Source organism: Rhinopithecus roxellana, chromosome 2 (assembly GCF_007565055.1).
Source record: "Rhinopithecus roxellana isolate Shanxi Qingling chromosome 2, ASM756505v1, whole genome shotgun sequence".
Taxonomy (NCBI): Eukaryota; Metazoa; Chordata; class Mammalia; order Primates; family Cercopithecidae; genus Rhinopithecus; species Rhinopithecus roxellana.
Window position 1 is genome coordinate 53,208,247 of NC_044550.1, and position 11,513 is coordinate 53,219,759.

At 39.8% G+C, this 11,513-nt stretch overlaps 1 non-coding gene across 1 annotated transcript; it reads right to left on the minus strand.

The window, feature by feature from the left end:
• Positions 1-8,700: 8,700 nt before the first annotated feature.
• On the minus strand, positions 8,701-8,803 carry LOC115896038. Its single transcript, XR_004056054.1, has one exon. It is a non-coding gene; the product is annotated as a U6 spliceosomal RNA (small nuclear RNA).
• Positions 8,804-11,513: the final 2,710 nt, after the last annotated feature.

Below are 11,513 nucleotides of genomic sequence, written 5' to 3' on the forward strand. Positions count from 1 at the left end.
TTTTTTCATATGTCTGTTGGCTGTATAAATGTCTTCTTTTGAGAAGCATCTGCTCATATCCTTTGCCCATTTTTTGATGGGGTTGTTTGTTTTTTTCTTGTAAATTTGTTTAAGTTCTTTGTAGATTCTGGATATTAGCCCTTTGTCAGATGGAGAGATTGTAAAAATTTTCTCCCATTCTGTAGGTTGCCTGTTCACTCTGATGATAGTTTCTTTTGCTGTACAGAAACTCTTTAGTTTAATGAGATCCCATTTGTCAATTTTGGCTTTTGCTGCCGTTGCTTTTGGTATTTTAGACATGAAGTCTTTGCCCATGCCTATGTCCTGAATGGTTTTGCCTAGATTTTCTTCTAGGATATTTATGGTCCTAGGTCTTAGATTTAAGTCTTTGATCCATCTTGAGTTGATTTTTGTATAAGGAGTCAGGAAAGGATCCAGTTTCAGCTTTCTACTTATGGCTAGCCAATTTTCCCAGCACCATTTATTAAATAGGGAATCCTTTCCCCATTTCTTGTTTTTGTCAGGTTTGTCAAAGATCAGATGGCTGTAGATGTGTGGTATTATTTCTGAGGGCTCTGTTCTGTTCTATTGGTCTACATCTCTGTTTTGGTACCAGTACCAGTGCTGTTTTGGTTACTGTAGCCTTGTAGTAAAGTTTGAAGTCAGGTAGCGTGATGCCTCCAGCTTTGTTCTTCCTACCCAGGACTGTTTTGGCTATGTGGGCTCTTTTTTGGTTTCATATGAAGTTTAAAATAGTTGTTACCAATTCTGTGAGGAGAGTCAGTGGTAGCTTGATGGGGATAGCATTGAATCTATAAATTACTTTGGGCAGTATGGCCATTTTCACTGATATTGATTCTTCCTATCCATGAGCATGGAATGTTCTTCCATTTGTTTGTGTCCTCTCTGATTTCCTTGAACAGTGGTTTGTAGTTCTCCTTCAAGAGGTCCTTCACTTCCCTTGTAAATTGGATTCCTAGGTATTTTATTCTCTTAGTAGCAATTGTGAATGGGAGTTCAGTCATGATTTGGCTCTCTGTTTGTCTGTTACTGGTGTATAAGAATGCTTGTGATTTTTGCACATTGATTTTGTATCCTGAGACTTTGCTGAAGTTGCTTATCAGCTTAAGGAGATTTTGGGCTGAGACGATGGGGTTTTCTAAATATACAATCATGTCATCTGCAAACAGAGACAATCTGACTTCCTCTCTTTCTATTTGAATACCCTTTATTGCTTTTTCTTGCCTGATTGCCCTTGCCAGAACTTCCAATACTATGTTGAATAAGAGTGGTGAGAGAGGGCATCCTTGTCTTATGCCTGTTTTCAAAGGGAATGCTTCCAGTTTTTGCCCATTCAGTATGATATTGGCTATGGGTTTGTCATAAATAGCTCTAATTATTTTGAGATATGTTCCATTGATACCTAGTTTATTGAGAGTTTTTAGCATGAAAGACTGTTGAATTTTGTCGAAGGCCTTTTCTGCATCTATTGAGATAATCATGTGTTTTTTGTCATTGGTTCTGTTTATGTGATGGATTACGTTTATTGGTTTGCATTATGTTGAACCAGCCTTGCATCCCAGGGATGAAGCCAACTTGATCGTGGTGAATAAGCTTTTTGATTTGCTGCTGGATTCGGTTTGCCAGTATTTTATTAAGGATTTTTGCATTGATGTTCATCACAGATATTGGCCTAAAATCCTGGATTTGTGTGTGTGTGTGTGTGTGTGTGTGTGTGTGTGTGTGTCTCCGCCAGGCTTTGGTATCAGGATGATGCTGGCCTCATAAAATGAGTTAGGGAGAAGTCCCTCTTTTTCTATTGTTTGGAATAGTTTCAGAAGGAATGGTACCAGCTCCTCTTTATCTCTCTGATAGAATTTGGCTGTGAATCTGTCTGGTCCTGAACTTTTTTTGGTTGATAGGCTGTTAATTATTGCCTCAATTTCAGAACCTGTTATTAGTCTATTCAGAGATTCAACTTCTTCCGGGTTTAGTCTTTGGAGGGTGTATATGTCCAGGAATTTATCCATTTCTTCTAGATTTTCTAGTTTATTTGTGTAGAGGTGTTTATAGTATTCTTTGACGGTAGTTTGTATGTCTGTCGAATCGGTGGTGATATCCACTTTATCATTTTTTATTGTGTCTATTTGATTCTTCTCTCTTTTCTTTTTTATTCATCTTGCTAGCAGTCTATCTATTTTGTTGATATTTCAGAAAACCAGCTCCTGGATTCATTGATTTTTTGAAGTTTTTTTTGTGTCTCTATCTCCTTCAGTTCTGCTCTAATCTTAGCTATTTCTTGTCTTTTACTAGCTTTTGAATTTGTTTGCTCTTGCTTCTCTAATTCAATTAGTTGTGATTTTAGGGTGTCGATTTTAGATCTTTCTTGCTTTCTCTTGTGGGTATTTAGTGCTATAAATTTCCCTCTACACACTGCTTTAAATGTGTCCCAGAGATTCTGGTATGTTGTATCTTTTTTCTCATTTGTTTCAAAGAACATCTTTATTTCTGCCTTCATTTTGTTATTTACCCAGTAGGCATTCAGGAGCAGATTGTTCAGTTTCCACGTAGTTGTACGGTTTTGAGTGAGATTCTTGATCTTGAGTTCTAATTTGATTGCACTGTGGTCTGAGAGATGGTTTGTTATGATTTCTGTTCTATTACATTTGCCAATGAGTGTTTTACTTTCAATTATGTGATCAGTTTTAGAATAAGTGTGATGTGGTGCTGAGAAGAATGTATATTCAGTTGATTTGGGGTGGAGACTTCTGTAGATGTCTATTAGGTTAAGAGCTGAGTTCAAGTCTTAGATATCTTTTTTAATTTTCTGACTTGTTGATCTGTCTAATATTGACAGTGGGGTGTTAAATTCTCCCATTATTATTGTGTGGCAGTGTAAGTCTCTTTGTAAGTCTCTAAGAACTTGCTTTATGAATCTGGGTGCTCCTGTATTGGGTGCGCATATATTTAGGATAGTTAGCTCTTCCTGTTGAATTGGTCCCTTTACCGTTATGTAATGGCCTTCTTTGTCTCTTTTGATATTTGTTGGTTTAAAGTCCATTTTATCAGAGACCAGGATTGCAACCCCTGCTATTTTTTTTTTTTTTTTGCTTTCCATTTGCTTGTTAGATCCTCCTCCAACCCTTTATTTTGAGTCTATGTGTGTCTTTCACATGAGATGGCTCTCCTGAATACAGCACACCGATGGGTCTTCGCTCTATCCAATTTGCCAGTCTGTGTCTTTTAATTGGGGAATTTAGCCCATTTACATTTAAGATTAATATTGTTATGTGTGAAGTTATGTGTGAATTTGATCCTGTCATTATGATGCTAGCTGGTTATGTTGCCTGTTAATTGATGCAGTTTCTTCATAGCATTGATGGTCTTTACAATTTGGTATGTTTTTGCAGTGGCTGGTACCGGTTGTTTCTTTCCATGTTCAGTGCTTCCTTCAGGAGCTCCTGTAAGGCAGGCATGGTGGTGACAAAATCTCTCAGCATTTGCTTGTCTATAAAGGATTTTATTTCTCCTTCACTTATGAAGCTTAGTTTGGCTGGATATGAAATTCTGGGTTGAAAGTTCTTTTTTTTTTTTTTTTTTTTTTAAAGAATGTTGAAGAAGAAACTCTCTTCTTGCTTGTAGAGTTTCTGCAGAGAGATCTGCTGTTAGTCTGATGGTCTTCCCTTTGTGTGTAACCCAACCTTTCTCTCTGGCTGCCCTTAACATTTTTTCCTTCATTTCAACCTTGGTGAATCTGACAGTTATGTGTCTTGGGGTTGCTCTTCTCAAGGAGTATCTTAGTGGTGTTCTCTGTATTTCCTGAATTTGAATGTTGGCCTGTCTTGCTAGGTTGGGGAATTTCTCCTGGATAATATCCTGAGGAGTGTTTTTTAACTTGGTTCCATTCTCCCTGTCACTTTCAGGCACAGCAATCAAATGTAGATTTGGTCTTTTCACATAATCCCATATTTCTTGGAGGCTTTGTTCATTTCTTTTCACTTTTTTTCTCTAATCTTATTTTCTCACTTGATTTCATTAATTTGATATTCAATCACTGATATCCTTTCTTCTGCTTGATTGAATCAGCTATTGAAGCTTGTGAATACTTCTGGAATTTCTCGTACTGTGGTTTTCAGCTCCATCAGGTCGTTTAAACTCCTCTCTATGCTGGTTATTCTAGTTAGTCATTCATCTGATCACTTTTCAGGGTTTTTAGCTTCTTTTTGATGGGTTAGAACATGCTCCTTTAGCTCAGAGAAGTTTGTTATTACCAACCTTCTGAAGCCTACTTCTGTCAATTTGTCAAACTCATTCTCCATCCAGTTTTGTTCCCTTGCTGGTGGGGAGATGTTCTTTTGGAGGAGAAGAGGCATTCTGGTTTTTGGAATTTTCAGCCTTTCTGCTCTGGTTTCTCCCCATCTTTGTGGTTTTATCTACCTTTGATCTTTGATGTTGGTGACCTACGGATGGGGTTTTGGTGTGGATGTCCTTTGTGTTGATGTTGATGCTATTCCTTTCTGTTTGTTAGTTTTCCTTCTAACAGACCCCTCAGCTGCAGATTTGTTGGAGTTTTCTAGAGGTCCACTTCAGACGCTGTTTGGGTATCACCAGCGCAGGCTGCAAATCCACAAAGATTGCTGCCTGCTCCTTCCTCTGGAAGCTTCATCCCACAGGGGCACCTGCCTGTATGAGGTGTCTGTTGGCCCCTACTGGGAGATGTCTCCCAGTCAGGTTACATGGGGTTCAGGGACCCACTTAAGGAGGCAGTCTTTCTGTTATTGGAGCTTGAACGCCATGCTGAGAGAACCACTGCTGTCTTCAGAGCTGTCAGGTAGGGACGTTTACACCTGGAGAAACTGTCTGTGGCCTTTTGTTCAGATATGCCCTGCCCCCAGAGCTGAAATCTAGAGAGGCAGTAGGGCTTGCTGAGTTGTGGTGGGCTCTGCCCAGTTTGTGCTTCCCTGCCACTTTGTTTACACTGTGAGCATAGAACTGCCTACTCAAGCCTCAGTAACGGCAGACGCCCCTCCCCCTACCAAGCTCCCACTTGATTAATCTCAGACTGCTTCACTAGCAGTAAGCAACGCTCTGTCGGTGTGGGATGTGCCGAGCCAGGCATGGGAGGGGATCTCCTGGTCTGCCGGTTGTAAAGACCATGGAAAAAGCGCAGTATTTGGGCAGAAGTTTACCGCTCCTCCAGGTATAGTCACTCATGGTTTCCCTTGGCTGGGAAAGGGAAATCCCCTGAACCCTTGTGCTTCCTGGGTGAGGCAATGCCCCATCCTGCTTCGACTCACCCTCTGTGGGCTGCACTCACTGTCCAACCAGTCTCAATGAGATGAACCAGGTACCTCATTTGGAAATGCAGAAATCACCTCTCTTCTGCATTGATCTTGCTGGGAGCTGTAGACTGGAGCTGTTCCTATTCAGCCATCTTGGAAGTGATCCCCTTGTGTCCTCTTTAAGCTCTCACAACAATATGAGTGAATGCAGTTGCTCCTGTTTATTCTCTGATCTTACATGCATGCATGCATGCATGCGCACGTGGACACACACACACACACACTCGTTTTAGGGGTACACGTGAATTCTCAGAGAGTGCAGTCTAAACTCATATGGAGAAAGAAAAAGAACCCATCCCTAACTGCCTTGTAATTTGTAAGGTGTGATGCTTTCCACAGAGTCAGGCAACTATACTATTATGCCAAATAGAGCGGATTCCTTTCCTTTCTTCTCCCTTCCAAATTGCTTCCTTTTGGGATCTTGTGGAAACAGAGGGTCTAGTGCTGGACCATTGGGCTATTGGTGACTGTCCCCTTAGTTACCCAAAGATGAGCATTGAGATTATTGCCTTGAGAAGGATTCCATTAAAATATTAGTCTAGATTTTGCAAGGCAGAAGGCAGGTAACTGACTTACTTTCCAGCTTAGTCAGTTGACTGGGACAATGGGACTGTGGTCAGAAGGGCTGGGAGAGAAGAACTAGTTCTATCATAGAAGCAGGCAGAGGAAGCTCTGCTTTGCTTGGGGGTTGTGTCGCCAGCTGATGGTGTGGCACGATTTAAAGGAGGGCTAAGAGCTCTCATGCCCAAAGATACCCTAACCTCTATACCAGTCAAATTCTCACCATTACCAAGAGCTCGGTATGCTACAAATCTGGTTGTCTGGAAAGCAAAGTGGAGCCTTGGTCATGCTGTCTTTCTCAAGCTCCTCTCCCAGAATACCTTAACTATATTTGAGAATGTCCATCTCTTAACATCTCTGCTGATATTGTTAGAGACTTTTTAATCTTGTGTCACTCTTTTATGTAAGAAATATATGTGAAATACTCTAATTTTAATTCACATTTCTTTGATTACTAGTGAGATTAAACATCTTCTCATGTGTTTATTGACGATTTGGGTTTTTTTCTTCCAGAAATTTCCTATTAATAGACTTTGTTCTTTTTCTATTTGTGTAATTTAGGTTTCTCATATTATTAATTTGTAGAAATCCTTTAGGTATTCCTGAATATATAGTACAAATAGTTGTTGATATAACTTCTCCCAGTCAGTTGCTTGTCTTTTCACTTTATTTATTTTTTTAAGGGGGGGGTTATACGAGATTTTATATTTTTATGTAATTAAATTTATTAATCTTTTTTTCCTTATGGTTTGGCTTTTTGTATCTCATTTAATAAATCTTTCCCTACCCTTAGATCATGATATACAACTATATTTTCCTGTAAAAGTTTCAGAGTTTTTTTATATTTAAGTATTTTAATCCATGTGGATTTTAGTTTTTTTATATAATATAAAGTAGGGATATACATTACATATATATATTTCCATTTGGAATCCATGTTTTAGAGTTATTTATTTGGATTATAATGCCACCTTTATATGTGAGTATGTGCATATATGCATGTGTGTGTATATATATGTATATACGTGTATATATGTATATGTGTGTGTTTGTGTGTGTATACATAAATTTATATCATATATAATTTACGTTGCTGGGTGCAGTGGCTCACGACTGTAATCCCAGCACTTTAGGAGGCTGAAGTGGGCAGACTGCTTGAGCTTAGGAGTTCGAGACCAGCCTGAGCAACTTGGTGAAACCCTGTCTCTACAAAAAATACAAAACTAAGCTGGTGTGGTGGTGTGCACCTGTAGTCCCAGCTACTTGGGAGCTGAGGATCACTTGAGTCTGGGACTTTGAGGCTGCAACGAGCCGAAATCATGTCACTGCACTGCAGCCTGGGTGACAGAGTGAGACTCTGTCTCAAAATAATAATAATAATAAAATCAAACAAACAAAATGAATAAAGTGTCTGTTCTCTTCCATTGATCTGTTTGTCTATTTCTGCCCTAATACTCACAGTTTTAGTAATTACAGCTTAACAACAGTAAGCCTCCATATCTAGAACAGTAAAATTCCCCTCCTCCTCTAACTTCTTTAAAATTATCTTGACTATTATTTGCCTTTTACCATATTTTTGCATGTTTTAACATAATTGAGAACATGTTACATATATAATTTCATAACCTGCTACTTTTCACTTAACTTGATAACATATGCATTTTCAAATGTTATTAAAACTCTTGACATTTAAGACAGCTGAATAAAATACGATGCAGCACACAGGGAATAGCATAAGCTGTATCGTATTTTATTTAACCATTCCCGTATTGCTAGATAGTTGCTTTATTTCCATATTTTCTTGTTATAAGTAATAGTACCATAGTGAACATCTTTGTGTATAAAGTTTTCCCATCTTTAGGATGATTACACTAGAATATATTCTCAGAAATAGAATATAATTAAAATTTTATTTTTAAGAGAATTAAAAATTCTCCCCAGGAATTTTTGAGACCGTACATTTAACCAGGTCTTTATTAGCACTGAGTACTCTAATTTTTTAATTGAAAGATAAGCTCATCTTGTTTAATAATTTTGCCTCTAGCTGGCTCTGAAAAGACCAAATTTTCTGACAACACTGAGCAGTATTCCTAATATTGAGGAAGGAATGGACTAACAATAATTGTTTGCATGGGGTGGCATTTGAATGAGAAAGAGAAGGGCTTGAATAAATTAATCCCAAAGTGATTCTTCTATTTTCATGTCAGGAATGAGGATATTTCTGTTGATAGTTAACTAACTATTCTCATTTCTTCCTCATGTTCCCTGATTTCATATGCAGATTTTAGAATATAGGGCTTTTTGACAGATTATTTAAATCCCAGTGAGGTGGAACAGCATTCAGATTGTTTATAATGACTATCATCAGTGGCAAATTAGTTTAGCTTGTCTCAGAGTATTCTGTTTGACAGCTTCATGTTTATTTCACTCTATAGAGGCTGAAAAAGAAAACACGTGTAAAAGAGAACTTATTTTATTTGTCATTTAATTAAATGAGTAAGAAACACAATCAAGAATGTGTTTAGGACCCTGTCCTGGCCACAAAAAGAAGCTGACCCTGAAAGATGAAGCCAATTAGAGTTTCCTAGCAGGTTTGCTTTACTATTTTGTTTTTGACATACTAGTTTCTTTTTTATTGAACTCTGTCAAATTTGTATTTTTCTAGGCAGGAAATTTAAGAAATAAACAACTCATGGTAATTGCATGATTGCTTGACCTTTAGAATGTGTTATCTGTGACCCGTATCTTCTAGCCATGGGTTTTACAAATGATGCACTTTTACCTGTTACTTATTACAATCAAAAGGTTAAGAATATTTTTTAACAGACTCATCCTTGCGCACATGCCATGCTAATCTTCTTTATATCATTCCAGTTTTAGTGTATGTGCTGCCAAAGCAGGCATAAGAATAGTTTTAATGTTTCTGCAAATTTGCCTCTTGATGATCTGCTTGGATACTACTCTTTCTTTAGGGTCAACAGATGTTTTGTTCTAGGCCTGTCTGTTTCACCAGCTTCTAGTCAATGTCTCTAATTAGTACAAAGTAGTGTTGGTAGCGTAAATGGAACACAATAAGAAAGAGGGATTTATTCATAGGAAACATGTTATAATTTGCTTCCAATAATCTGGTTTCACAAAGAGAACATGGGTATGTAACTGGGACTGGACATTTATCAACAATGGGAAAGCAACCATTCACCAAGCTGAACTGCACGGGGGGTAGTGTAGGGAAGAGATTAGGAGAAGGGCTGCCTATACCAGAAACTGCCTGGGTTTGTATGCTGATGCCACTATATACTAGTTGTGTGATCTTGATCAAGTTTCTTAATCTCTCTGTGCGTCAGTTTACTCATCTATGAAATAAAGTTGTAAAGATTAAATTAGTTAACATTGTGTACATTGTGTGGCACATGTAATTACTCAGTAAATATTTGTGATTATTATTAGTTTCTATGTGGAATCTTGAACAAAGTCCAAAGGTGGTGAACACATTGGGTCTCAGGGAGACTTCTGGGGTCTCAGTCTATTCCAAAAGAATTACATGTTAGTGTCACAGGTTGAGTTCCCTTGGAAGCAGCCTCTGAGATTAGCATGCAGGAACTGTTCTGAGATTAGCACTAGGGACTGTTCTTGAGAATATCACCCGAGGAAGGGAAGAAGCAGATCGGGTGGAGGGAGTTGTTGGGCTGTGATGTTGTCTTAACAAAAGCCTCAGCTAGCCACATGGGAGTCTGAAGCTGGTATGGCCCTTAAGAGTTGTTCTGAGTTGGGGCTATAGGTGGAGGCCTTTATATTCCTCCATCAACCAGTCAGTGGCTGTGGGCTTCCCCAGGAAACCAGTGTGACCTTGGGAGCAGAAGGCTGTCTATATCCAAGGTGGTTCTGGAAGAGGAGGTGGTTCTGAGGACAATGTCAGCAGCACTCCCAGCAGTTGGGGGAATAAACTCTTCAATCCTGAAGGCTTACTGGGGTGGTACATCACAGTATCCACTGTAGCCAGAGTTCCATCGTGACCTTTGAGGTCACTGACTCCAACCTCACCTCCCACTCCTGTCTCACTTGCTCATCTGGTATTTAAGCCACCTCTAAGTGCCTACCTTACTGCACTTTGTCCCCTGACTTCCTGGTCAGATCTTCACATTCATCCCTGACCCCTGACACACAGTCATCCTCTTCTGTTTAGGTCTACTCCCATTCTAGGCAACTTCTCCATGTAAATGACCCAGTTAACAACACACTTGTTTCACAGTTCTTCATCACCCAGATTAAGTCAACTTCTTTCCATCATCATTACCCGCTCCAGATCAAGCCAACTCTGTTTCTCACCAGGACAGCTGCATTTGCCTTTCCAGACCCACATGTGCCCCAGTTTAAGCTGTTCTGCAGCATTGGGAGTGTTCTCAAGACATTGATGATGTCTTTCCTGCCCTGCTTAAAACTCGTAAGTGACTTTCTGTTGCGTTGAGAATAAACCCTTAACCCATGGGCTGCAAGGCTGTCTATATCCACATCTCTGGTTGCGTCTTGCACCACTATTCACAGTGTACTCTGCATTCTGGCTGTACTGACTTTCTAATTTATTTGAAAACTCCGTGATCCTCTTGCTGTCTTTGCATGTGCATTGCTCTCCATCTCTAATAAACCCCCACCTCATCACCTAGTCAATACATGCTTCATACTTCAGAAGCCATTGAATCATCTCTCCCTTAAGGAAGACTTCCCTGATTCTCGAGACTGTATGGGGCCTCCTATTACAGGCTCTGGAAATACATTTCCTTCTTCCCAGAACTTAGAACAAACTGCAATCATATATTTGCATGGTTTTGATTAATATTTGTCTTCTCTAGCATATCTGGAACTACTTGCCCTCAGATCTATTCCTTGTACTTTCCCTGGTTTGAACCTTGTTGCAGGCTATGGCTCCCAGCCTCCTGAGTCTATGAGCTTCAGACTGGGTTTGCCTAGTGTCAGGCAATACCAGGAAATTGGGGACTGGGGAGAAGAAGGAAGAGCTCTGACTCTCTCACTCTTTACTTTCACTACAGCTAAAAAACAGTTATATAGAAAATGCAGAAGCAGAATTTATAGATCTGTGTTTTATAGCAGTCTTTCATTGGAAGATTATTATAATGTGTATTTAATATGTATAATACTGTGTATTTCCTTCTCTTTCTTTTCTTCCTTTCCCCCACTATTCCCCGCTCTGTTTTCTTCCCCTCCCCTCCCTTCCCTTTCTCCTTCCTTCTTCCCTCCCTACCTCCCCTCTTCCTCCCTCTCTCCCCTCTTCCTCCCTCCCTCCCTTCCTTCCTTCTCTTCCTTCCTTCTTGCCTCCTTTCCTCCCTCCCTCCCTTCCTTCTCCCCGCTCTCCCTCCTTCCCTTCCTGCCTTCTAAACTCTTCCTTCCTTCTCCCATCCCCTCCCCTCCCCTCCCCTCCCCTCTCCTCCCCTTCTTCCCTCCCTTCCCTTCCTTCCTCCCTCCCTCCCTCCTTTCTCTGTTTCCAGTTTTCTCTGTTGTCTTTGGAGTTGAGCCCAGTCTCTGCCCTCCACTGCAAAACCCCATTGCAGTGGTTCCTACATCTATCATGATGGTCCTGAATGAAGTCTGCCTTAC